Genomic DNA, 12,283 nt, shown 5'->3' with positions numbered 1-12,283 from the left:
AAAAAAGGCGACCCTATCCTTATCAGTAAATTCAAAATCATCAGTTAAGTGATATCAAGAATCCTATGTTCTAGATGGCTTCTGCGATTTATGCAAATAGATTGCATTAGGCTACATTCACACGTTTTCAGAACAATCGAGTTCCATGTGTGTATTCCATTTTTTTAATTGCCCGTGAACACTGGCCTTCAAAAAATAGGACATGTCCTATTTTTGGCCACTTTGACGGCCCCACGTATCCCATAGAAGTCAATAAATCAGTTTTTACCGACCTTTTTTCAGGAAACAATGCTTGTAACAGCCGGTAAAAACTGATCTTTGAGTGCTGACCCAGGTGAAGCCCTTGACAGCACTGTCCATATGTGGACAGTGATATCGGGTTTTCAACTATGTTGTCCCTGGCCAGAGCATCACAAGATCTCTGGGCGGGGACTCCAATCTTGTATATAGCACCCCCTGTGTGAAGATAGCAACACCCCATCCCCCAGAGATAGCGCCACTGTAGCACCCTGTAGGAACGGAATCCCCGGCGGCCAGATTCCGCTCCTGGAGAAGCCCTGGTATCACCATCCATATATGGACAGTGACGTTAAGGGGTTACACCTGGAGCAGAATCCCCGGCATGCTCTGGCAGGGGATTCCGCTCTCCTGACATCCCTGTCCATATATGGACAGAGACGTCAAGGTCCCCATCTATGAGCAGAATCCCCTGTCTTGGGAATCCCTTGACGTCACTGCCCATATATGGACAGTGACGTCAGGGGCTACCTCTGGAATCCCCTGCCAGAGTGGAATCCCCAGCCGACGCTCTTATCAAGGAATTCCAATACTGGAGTAGCCCCTGGCGTCACTGTCCATATATGTATAGTGTCGCTGGGGGCTCCCTCTATGAGTGGAATCCCCGGCCAGAGGGATTCCGCTCATATACGGAGCTACAGTGGCGCTAGCTACGTGGGGGGTGGTGTCATTTAAGGGGGGGTGCTTTCTACAATATGGAGAGTTATCTACGGTGGGTGCTATCTACAGTGGGGGTTGGTGCTATCTACAGCAGGGGGTTGGTGCTATCTACAGTGGGGGTGCTATCTACAGGGGGTGTGGTGCTATCTACATTGGCACTGTGGCACTATATGTGGGCACTATGTCACTTTATATGTGGACAATGTGGCACTAACTACAGTGGGCACTGTCACACTATCTACAGGGACATTGGGGCACTATCTACATGGGCATTGTGCTGTTTTCAGGTGGCTTGGACAATAAAACCATCAGTTTTTTTACGGCCATGAAAAACGGATGGCAAACGGCAATTTAGAACGGACAGACGGACTGAAAATAGATGATAATTTGGAGACACACTGATGGAAAATGGCCGTGTGAATGTAACCTAGGTGTATAAAGCCTGCAAATATGTTTTATTATTAATGATAACGTCTAGCTAGTCTTAATTTCGCTATGTGTTCTATATGCTCTTGTTTTGCCCTGGAACAGAAACGCCTGGCACTTGTTGCCTTCACACCCTTTTCCCTATAGCTTCCAGGGCTACCTCTATGGTATTTACACACGTGCAATCATATAAGCATGTACTTCTATGTCTACAACAGCATAAAAATTCTGTACTTTTTCAGACACATTTACATGTAGCATTTATCCTAAGAACCAACCCTCTATATAAATTTGGACAGGAGTTAGATTTATTTTCCTCCCTTCCGGGTTTTTCTATATTTCTGATTGCCTGTAATGCATACTTTTAGCATTATTCATGAGTGGATGCTGAAGTACCAATCTGGGTTTAGAACTGTAGCTTCAGCCACTGTTTATGTGACTCATCTCTGTCTTATACAATATACCGTAAAACTTTTGTTTTATGAACAAGGAGTATTAATAATTTGACAATTAGTATGCCACAGAAACAAACTTCTATTTTAATATACTGTTACAATCCACTTCGCTTTTTGTATTTAAAAAAAATATAACCAATGTTTATTAGTAATCTATAGAAGACCCTAACGTCTCTTGGATAGCCTATAAAATAAAAATGTAAAGCATAGTGTCAGGTCAATAAGGGGTAAAAATATCTTGGTTGTGAAGGGGAAAGAAAATGAATACACATCAATCTAACTGTAATAATTAAACCTGAGTATAAACATGTGTCAGCCAGACACTTAAAGGCCCATCATGCATTTCATGCGAATGATCCAAAGCTTCTTCAAGGTGTGTTCCTTAAACAGAAGGTGTGTAATGGAGCAGCACGCTTCCACTAAATATATGCTGAAGTGTTATTTCCTTGCCTATCACTTATTCATTCACCCGTACCAGCTTCCTGCCATTCCCCATCTGGCACATAACCACCCAGGTTTTAACAACCACCAGAAGGCAGATGTCAAGCACATTTTAAAGTGATATCAGAAGACTCTTTTGGGGGTTGCTTTTAAATATTTACGTTTTTTAGATATATTGTAAGTTGCAACTGTAAGTTGGCATATCTGAGCTCGATAATGATTTTGTATTATCAATGCCTACATAACATAATAAAGCATAGCAGCTTGACATTATCTTTACTAGTGGGAGACATGATCCACACTGGGTGCTGGAGTATGAGGCACAATTGTGAAATGAGCAATGCAATATATATTTTTTTTGTTTTAAAAAAAAAAAAAAAAAAAAAGCTGAAAACAAAGCTGAAGTCAAAAACTGATCATAATAATAATACTAATAAAAAAAAGTTTGTTCACTTTAGCCAATAACTTTTAGTAAGAAACATCTGCCAACCAGGCCTGGTATTCGCACGAGACAAACCTGGGCTGATGCCAGGGCTCACTGGGTTTGGGGGACCCATAGCAATCTAGGCAAACAAGCTCTTCACTTGTCAAGTTAAGGGTGGAGTAGACAGGGGGCCCAATATAAATTGGGCTTAAATTCACCTTAAGCCTACTCTGCCCCCAATGATAAGCTGATCACTGGGTATCCCACCACAACAAACAGCTATAATCAGTGGGGGGACATGGCAGCAATTGTTCATTTCCTATGCAGATGCATCACTGTAAGGCCTGATTTACACGAGTGTGTGCGTTTTGCGCACGCAAAAAATGGGGCGTTTTGCGTGCGCAAAAGGCACTTTACAGCTGCGTGTGTCATCAGTGTATGATGCGCGGCTGCGAGATTTTCTTGCAGCCGCCATCATTTTGACACTCCGTTTGGATGTTTGTAAACAGAAAAGCACGTAGTGCTTTTCTGTTTACATTCAGAGTTTGACAGCTGTTGCGCGAACCACGCAGTTCGCACGGAAGTGCTTCCGTGCGACCTGCGTGGTTTCCATTGACTCCAATGGGTGCGTGATGCGCGAAAAACGCTGAAATATAGAACATGTCGTGAGTTTTACGCAGCGCACTGCCCCATAGAGTAATATAGGTGCGTACGACACGTGTGAAAAGCACGCGCGTCGCACGCGCGTATATTACGCTTGTGTAAATGATGCCTAAATAAGGCATCCATCTAATACAAGGACGTGCTTGGCACGCCACAGCAAAATGCACTCTTTATAGCTGTTCTTATCTCTGTCTAATAGATAAGCATCCTGATATTTTTAAATCCTTGAATAGGATATTTGAAAATGTGTGTTTTTAGAAACCCGAGAACACCCTTAAAAAAAAATGTACACTAGGAAAAACCGTGTCAAAACCCCTTTAGGGTATGTTCACACGATGAGAGGCATTTACGTGTGAAAAGACAGTCTGTTAACAGCTGCCTCGTTTCACACGTAAATGCTCCTCCTCGCATTTTGCGAGCCGTCTGAGACGCTCGTAAATCTTGAGCTGTGCTTCATTGAGTTCAATGAAGAACAGCTCAAATTACGTGGCAAAGAAGTGCCCTGCACTTCTTTGCCGAGGCAGTCCATTTACGCGTCGTCGTTTGACAGCTGTCAAACGACGACGCGTAAATGACGACGCGTAAATTACAGGTCGTCTGCACAGTACGTTGGCAAACCCATTCAAATAAATGGGCAGATGTTTGCCGACGTATTGGAGCCCTATTTCCAGAAGTAAAACGAGGCATAATACGCCTCGTTTACGTCTGAAAATAGGTCGTGTGAACCCAGCCTCAGGGCATATGGGCGTAATAGAGGTTGGTTCAAACCCACAACAGCCAGAACTAGGAGCCTCTGCAAGGAGTAGCTCTCGCTCTGGTTGGCTCATCAGACCATGTGTTGCATGTACACCCATTCACCTGGGTAGCAACTATTGCTATGCTTCTTCTCAAACCAATCACTGGTCTGGTATACTTGAAGCCAGTAAGACTGAGGCTATGTTCACACTCTTACTAAAAAACGTCTGAAAAGCCGGTTTTTGAAGCAAGTCGCGTTTACGACCGTTTTTGGAGTTGTTCCTCTATAGAGTCAATGAAAAACTGCTCCAAAAACGTCTTAAGAAGTGACATGCACTTCTTTTTCACGGCCGTTTTTCAAAACGGCCACGTAAAAAAAACGCCCCGTCAAAACAGAATGCCGTTTTTCCCATTGAAATCAATGGGCAGATATTTGGAGGCGTTCTGCTTCCGATTTTTCGGCCGTTTATGGCCCGAAAAATGGCCGAAAATAAGCAGTGTGAACATACCCTTAGACATTTAGTACCAGTGAAGCAGCTCTTTATGTATATTTACAGGTATCTAGTGCTTAATATTTATACAGTATACATAGCATCCCCAGAACCTTTGCTGTCAGGGAGATAGATGAGCACAGTTTACTGTCCGTAGATCTCTGCCAAGGCATGCTTAGATCTTAGAGCGTCTCTGTCACTTTCCATCACCCTGCTTTTTGATTTATCCAGCTATTGAGACCCTTAGTATATTCTTATACTATCTGGCTATTATTTTAGCTCTGCTGTATTACATAGCACCATATAAAATAGTATGTTACCATGTATAGGGATATACAGTATATACCATCCAAACCCATTCTTTTACACATGTTTTGTGCTCCCACTTAATAATTCAGCGTTGATGGATGTCACCTTTTCTTGCTAGCTATTTTTGTCTTAGCCTTAGGTGAGAATATGGAGCTCAACATTGGTTGTTATCAGAAGAGTACATTCTGTTTTCTAATGCAAAATAAGAATTTCCGCAATAAATATAACATGTTTTAATATAAATTGCCCTTTTTAATAAGAAATCGTGATTAGTATCATACCAAGCAATTGAGATTAATATTCCAACCAAATAAGGAAAACAAACTTGGTCTGCTTCGATTTAGGATTAATTGGTTGAATGTTCTTAATTTCACAGTATAAGTGTGCTATTTCAGTCCTAGAGGTTGTTTACCGGCAGGAAGAATTCTATTTGTACCTATTTTTGGAAAATGTATGCAGCTAGCTTTTTGAAGGATGTTCCATACACAAATTGGATTAAAAACACACAGAAAAAGGAAAGTTTTTGTCATCGCTTGGAATCGGACTTGATTTGAATATTGGAGGATTTTAATAGTACAATGTAGCTTTCTGTCTTTGAATCAGTGAGCAACCTGCTCACTGATAGCCGAAGCAATTGGTTCGGCTTCCGAGCATGTGATCACCATGATTAACGAATCATGGTGAAATCTGAAAGGTTTGTTGGCAAAACAAACTTTTTGCGTTATCCTCTCACTTTGTCATAGTGTTTCAGAGAGAAGGAGACTGATTGAGAGAATGGCAGAAGAAGAGTGAAGAAAAGCTGTTACACAACAAACATTGCAGACAAATTGTGTTTGTGTATATACACTACCGTTCAAATGTTTGGGGTCATCCAGACAATTTTGTGTTTTCCATGAAAACTCACACTTATATTTATCAAATGAGTTACAAAATGACTAGAAAATATAGTCAAGACATTGACAAGGTTAGAAATAATGATTTTTATTTCAAATAATAATTTTCTCCTTCAAACTTTGCTTTCGTCAAAGAATGCTCCATTTGCAGCAATTACAGCATTGCAGACCTTTGGCATTCTAGCTGTTAATTTGCTGAGGTAATCGGGAGAAATTTCACCCCATGCTTCCAGAAGCCCCTCCCACAAGTTGGATTGGCTTGATGGGCACTTCTTGCGTACCATACGGTCAAGCTGCTCCCACAACAGCTCTATGGGGTTGAGATCTGGTGACTGCGCTGGCCACTCCATTACAGATAGAATACCAGCTGCCTGCTTCTTCCCTAAATAGTTCTTGCATAATTTGGAGGTGTGTTTTGGGTCATTGTCCTGTTGTAGGATGAAATTGGCTCCAATCAAGCGCTGTCCACATGTTATGGCATGGCGTTACAAAATGGAGTGATAGCCTTCCTTATTCAAAATCCCTTTTACCTTGTACAAATCTCCCACTTTACCAGCAGCAAAGCAACCCCAGACCATCACATTACCTCCACCATGCTTGACAGATGGCGTCAGGCACTCTTCCAGCATCTTTTCAGTTGTTCTGCGTCTCACAAATGTTCTTCTGTGTGATCCAAATACCTCAAACTTCGATTCGTCTGTCCATAACACTTTTTTCCAATCTTCCTCTGTCCAATGTGTGTGTGCTTTTGCCCATATTAATCTTTTCCTTTTATTAGCCAGTCTCAGATATGGCTTTTTCTTTGCCACTCTGTCCTGAAGACCAGCATCCCGGAGTCGCCTCTTCACTGTAGACGTTGACACTGGCGTTTTGCGGGTACTATTTAATGAAGCTGCCAGTTGAGGACCGGTGAGGCGTCTATTTCTCAAACTAAAGACTCTAATGTACTTGTCTTGTTGCTCAGTTGTGCAGCGGGGCTTCCCACTTCTCTTTCTACTCTGGTTAGAGCCTGTGTGTGCTGTCCTCTGAAGGGAGTAGTACACACCGTTGCAGGAAATCTTTAGTTTCTTGGCAATTTCTCGCATGGAATAGCCTTAATTTCTAAGAACAAGAATAGACTGTCGAGTTTCACATGAAATCTCTCTTTTTCTAGCCATTTTGAGAGTTTAATCGAACCCACAAATGTAATGCTCCAGATTCTCAACAAGCTCAAAGGAAGGTCAGTTTTATAGCTCCTCCAAACAGCAAAACTGTTTACAGCGGTGCTAACATAATTGCACAAGGGTTTTCAAGTGTTTTCTAATCATCCATTAGCCTTCTAACACAGTTAGCCAACACAATGTACCATTAAAACACTGGAGTGATGGTTGCTGGAAATGGGCCTCTATACACCTATGTAGATATTGCATTAAAAACCAGACGTTTGCAGCTAGAATAGTCATTTAGCACATTAACAATGTATAGAGTGTATTTCTGATTAATTTAATGTTATCTTCATTGAAAAAAACTGTGCTTTTCTTTCAAAAATAAGGAAATTTCTAAGTGACCCTAAACTTTTGAACGGTAGTGTATATATATATATATATATATATATATATATATTTACATACATTTACAAAGTATATAGAAAGTATACTGAGTACTTTGTATTCCCTGTGCCCCTTAGAATAGGCAGGCAGGAATAATAGGTTAGTTAGCTAAAAAATAAAAATAGTATGGTTGTTATTCAAAGTAGTTCAAAAGTTCTGACTGTGTAAAAGAATGTATGCCAACACTTTACATTTCACCTGGTCATCGAGGCATCAATGGCCCTTGGTCCTGAAAGGTTTAAGCTTCTGTGGAAAGCTAGATGACAACTCCTTTGTCACTGTTTGACTACCATTAGGTGTTGTAACCCAGGATATTTTTTACATATGCTGAAGACATGACCGCACAGGGGTTAGCCACTTTTGTACAAATCATTCTCACACGTCCTCTTTGGATTTATATATATATATACAATATATATATATATATATATATATATATATATATACACATACACCTCAGAGTCCATCCTTCATTAACTAATTTCAGGAACCAGACGGGAGGACAGACCTCATTTACACTTGCGTCTACATTTTAGTCCGAAAATTCTGTTTGTGATACTTTAGGGGAATACAAAGCATTATATGGCATCATATAGATAATGCTGTGTAATGAAAAATATAGTGTCTGCGTTAAAATGCCTCTGTGCAGTATCATAGCCGTGCACACCGCCATAAAAAAACGTTGACTCCTTATTCTGCCCTAACACAATATTAAAAAAATACAGAGCTCACGGGGAATTGGGGGGGGGGGGGGGGGATGGGGGAAGGCAAAAATAAAGAGGAAGAGGGGCAGGAGAAAGGGAGAATGGAAGGTAAAATGCAAAGGACAAAGAGCTGCATTAGGTATCACATATGGGATTTAACTGCAATGACATTTAGGTCCTTTGCGGAACTCTGCCAGTTTAAATACTTACACATGTCTGATAAAGAGTTTTGCCTGTCAGTTCTGTATATATGCTAGCTACTATAATATATTCCAGGTGTCACCACGCTTTAAATATCTCTGTAAACGTCCTTTTTCCATATATATACACCACTGTCAATGGTATTATGTTAATTGTATTATTTGTTTACGCTTTTGAATAAAAAAGGGAAAAATAAATAAATAAAATTGAATAACTGTATTCGCAAAAAAAAAAAAGTTAAACAAAAGTATACAGAGCCAACATATGCAAGTGCCAGCATGAAGTTCCAGCATAGGATAAGGGAACACAATTATGAAACAAGTAGACAACCCCTACTTATATATTTAATAGAGTTACTGTATGTAATGTAATAACCACAATTATTGTCATTATTTTAGCTTTAATATGTAATAAGAATAGCAGATCTATAAAAGTATTCCTATATTATATATGTCTGGTTTATTTATAGGAAATCCACTGCATGGTATGAAGCGTCTACGGTCTATAATAATGCTGTACAGTAGTTTGTTTGTAAAGTGAAATCTATTATATAACCGAGAAGGATGTGCTGTCTGAAGCTCACATAGAGCTCCGCCCACAGCCCAGCCACCAGTTAGCTCCGCCCACAGCCAGAAGACCGAGGCCCTATTCACATGACAGGATTTCCCGGCCGTGTGAAAAAAACGTCTGTAACACGGCCACAGTAGGAACAATAGAGCCCAAATGGGACTATTCACATGACTGATACTTTGACGGCCCTGGAAACCCGGCCGTCAAAAAATGGGACATGCCCTATTTTCGGCCGTTCTCCCAGCCCCCGGCTCCCATAGAAGTCTATGGGGCCGGGTAATACACGGCCATCACTGGAATGTGTTCCCAGTGATGGCCATGTCTTCCGTCTCTCTCACTCTCTCCTCATTCTCCCCACAGTGAGAAGTGCATGTGAGGAGGAGGGTATTTTTTTGCTCCCTGTAAAAGCGGAATCCCCAATCCCCGGCCACCGCTTCGGCAACGCTGTGGCCAGGGATTGGGGATTCCGCTCCCGGAGAAGTCCATATATGGACACAGTGAAGTCCGGGAATTCTGACGCAGAATCCCTGACGCTGTGGCCGGTGTTTCTGCTACAGGAGAAGTCCCTGACTTCACTGTCCATATATGGACACAGTGACATCATGGACTTCTAAAATGGAATCCCCGGCGCTGCGGCTGGTATTTACACTCCAGGAGAAGTCCCTGACTTCACTGTCCATATATGAACACAGTGACGTCAGGGACTTCTGAAGCGGAATCCCAGGTGCTGTGGCCGGTGTTTCCGCTCCAGGAGAAGTCAGACATTGGACATTGAAGTCAGGGACTTCTCCTGGAACGGTGGCACTACAGAAAGGTAGGGGGGGGTGCCATCTATGGGGGGTGCTGTGTAGAACTACCTACGGGGGGCTGTTTGTCATTACCTACGGGGGGCTGTGTGGCATTACCTAAGGGGGGCTGTGTGGCATTACCTACAGCGGGGCTGTGTGGCATTACCTACAGAGGGCTGTCGTGTGAATAGAGCCTGAGGAAGGAGATGTGAGTGATTAGTGGCGTAGCTATAATGCCTCTCCCTCCCATACACAGTATAATGCCCCCCTCCCATACACAGTATAATGCCCCCCCTCCCATACACAGTATAATGCCCCCATCTCCCTTCCATACACAGTATAATGCCCCCATATGTATGGACCTAATAGAAAAATAATAACATACATACTTACCTATCCCCGTTCCCCTGCTGGGTGGAGGATCCTTCTCCTCCTCCGGTCTGTGCGATTTGAGTGACTCGGTGCAGACAGGCGCGATGACGTCACTACATCGCGCCTGCCTTCGCCAAGCCGCTCACAGCACACTTAGCACAGTGCAGAGGAGGCAAAAAATCCTCCAGCCGTCGTGGGAACGGGGATAGGTAAGTATTTGTGTTACTATTTTTCTATTTGGTCCGTACATATGTGGCCATTATACTGTGTATTGGAGGGAGGGGGCATTATACTGTGTATGGGAGGGAGGGGGGGCATTATACTGTGTATGGGAGGGAGGGGGGCATTATACTGTGTATGGGAGGGAGGGGGGGCATTATACTGTGTATGGGAGGGAGGGGGGGCATTATACTGTGTATGGGATGGGAGGGGGGGCATTATACTGTGTATGGGATGGAGGGGAGGCATTATACTGTGTATGGGAATGAGGGGGGAATTATACTGTGGGGGCAGCTATGCTGTGTGGGGGAAGCTATGGGGGGCATTATACTGTGGGGGAAGCTGTGGGGGGCATTGTACTGTGTGGGGGAAGCTGTGGGGGCATTATACTGTGTGGGGGCAGCTATGGGGGGCATTATACTGTGGGGCAGCTATGGGGGCATTATACTGTGGGGGCAGCTATGGGGGGCATTATACTGTGGGGGCAGCTATGAGGGGCATTATACTGTGGAAGGAGCTGATATGGGGGGGCATTATACTGTGTTGGGGGCAGTTATGGGGAGCATTTATATATATTAACAGACCACTGCATACCTTTTGCTAGCAAACCCGTGTAATGGGTTTTCTGTACTAGTACAGAATATTGTGAGATTTGTATTACTGCCGATTTCCTTGCTTTCTTCTAAACAGGATATGTGTTTCCTTTATGACCTGGGTAGCACTGAAAGTTTCTAAATTAGATTACATGTCCTTCCTATAATTCTTGGTGCTAGGAGTCTAGATAAAAAATGAATTAGTCAAATATACGCTTATTAAATGGATTATTTCAAATGTCTTCTTAACTTTTATGAGACATAAAGGTTCATCAATAGGAATACACAATGACGATATTTCCAGTATTCTGGCTGCATTGCCACAAAAATAGAGGAACAGTGCAGACAAAAAGTACTGCTAAATGTTCAAACAGAAAAGGTTTATAAACATGGTGTGTGTCTTACAGTACTTAGGCTATGCCCAGCTTTGCAACCAATTTTTGTTTTCTAATGCATCTGAAATATAAAATGAAGCGAAATATTCGTGATTTAAAAATCTTGAACTGTTTTGCGTATACGGCTCTTGTTTAGATGGTAGATCCCGATGAACCCGAGAACTAAAAGGTTCCTGCACCCGATTCTTGGGGAAGCGGTTTGCCATTGTTGATGTTCTAAAGGAACGCTGGCATATTGTATTAACCCCTTAGTGACAAGCCTAGTTTAGACCCTAATGACCAAATTTTAGTTTTTCTATAGTCGCATTCAAAGAGCTGTAACTTTTTTTATTTTTCCGTCGACTTAGCTGTATGAGGACTTGTTATTTGTGGGATGAGTTTCACTTTTTAATGGCACCGTTTTGGGGTATGTATTTTTTGATTAACCTTCATTAACTTTTTTTGGGGGGAATAGAAAAAAAACACGAAATTCCGCCATTGTTCTATGTGTTTTAAATTGACGCCGTTCACTTTGCGGCATGAATAACGTTACCTTTATTCTATGGGTCGGTACGATTACGACGATACCACATATGTATAGGTTTTTTTATGTTTTACGACTATTGTACAATAAAAACACTCTTGAACTAAAATTATTTGTTTTTGCATCGTTGCTTTCCAATTTTTTTTATTTTCCTGTCAATCTAGTGATATGAGGGCTTGTTTTTTGCAGGACGAGACGTCGGTTTGGCACTATTTTGGGGTACATGAGACTTATTGATTAACTTTTATTATGACTTTTTTGGGGGGCAATGGAAAGAAATGGCTATTTCACCATTGTTTTTTGCATTCTTTTTGTTTACGGTGTTCACCTTGCAGTTTAAATTACGTATTAACTTTATTGTTTGAGTCATTATGGTCGCGGCTATACCATATATGTGTACTTTTATTTATTTTTTTACACTTTTACTAAATAAAACCACTTTATATGAAAAAAAAATGGTTTTATATTTTTTTTACTGTAATTTTTATAATAATTTTTATTTCACATTACTTATTTTTTTAGTCCCACTAGGGGA

At 41.7% G+C, this 12,283-nt stretch overlaps 1 protein-coding gene across 3 annotated transcripts in view; it reads left to right on the top strand.

Annotated features, from left to right (window-relative positions):
* The window catches only part of TIAM2 (TIAM Rac1 associated GEF 2), a 393,945-nt gene that overhangs the window by 159,103 nt on the left and 222,559 nt on the right, over nt 1-12,283 (top strand). The window lies entirely within an intron of this gene.

Source organism: Rhinoderma darwinii, chromosome 4 (assembly GCF_050947455.1).
Source record: "Rhinoderma darwinii isolate aRhiDar2 chromosome 4, aRhiDar2.hap1, whole genome shotgun sequence".
NCBI lineage: Eukaryota > Metazoa > Chordata > Amphibia > Anura > Rhinodermatidae > Rhinoderma > Rhinoderma darwinii.
This window is presented reverse-complemented; position numbering and strand designations above follow the sequence as displayed.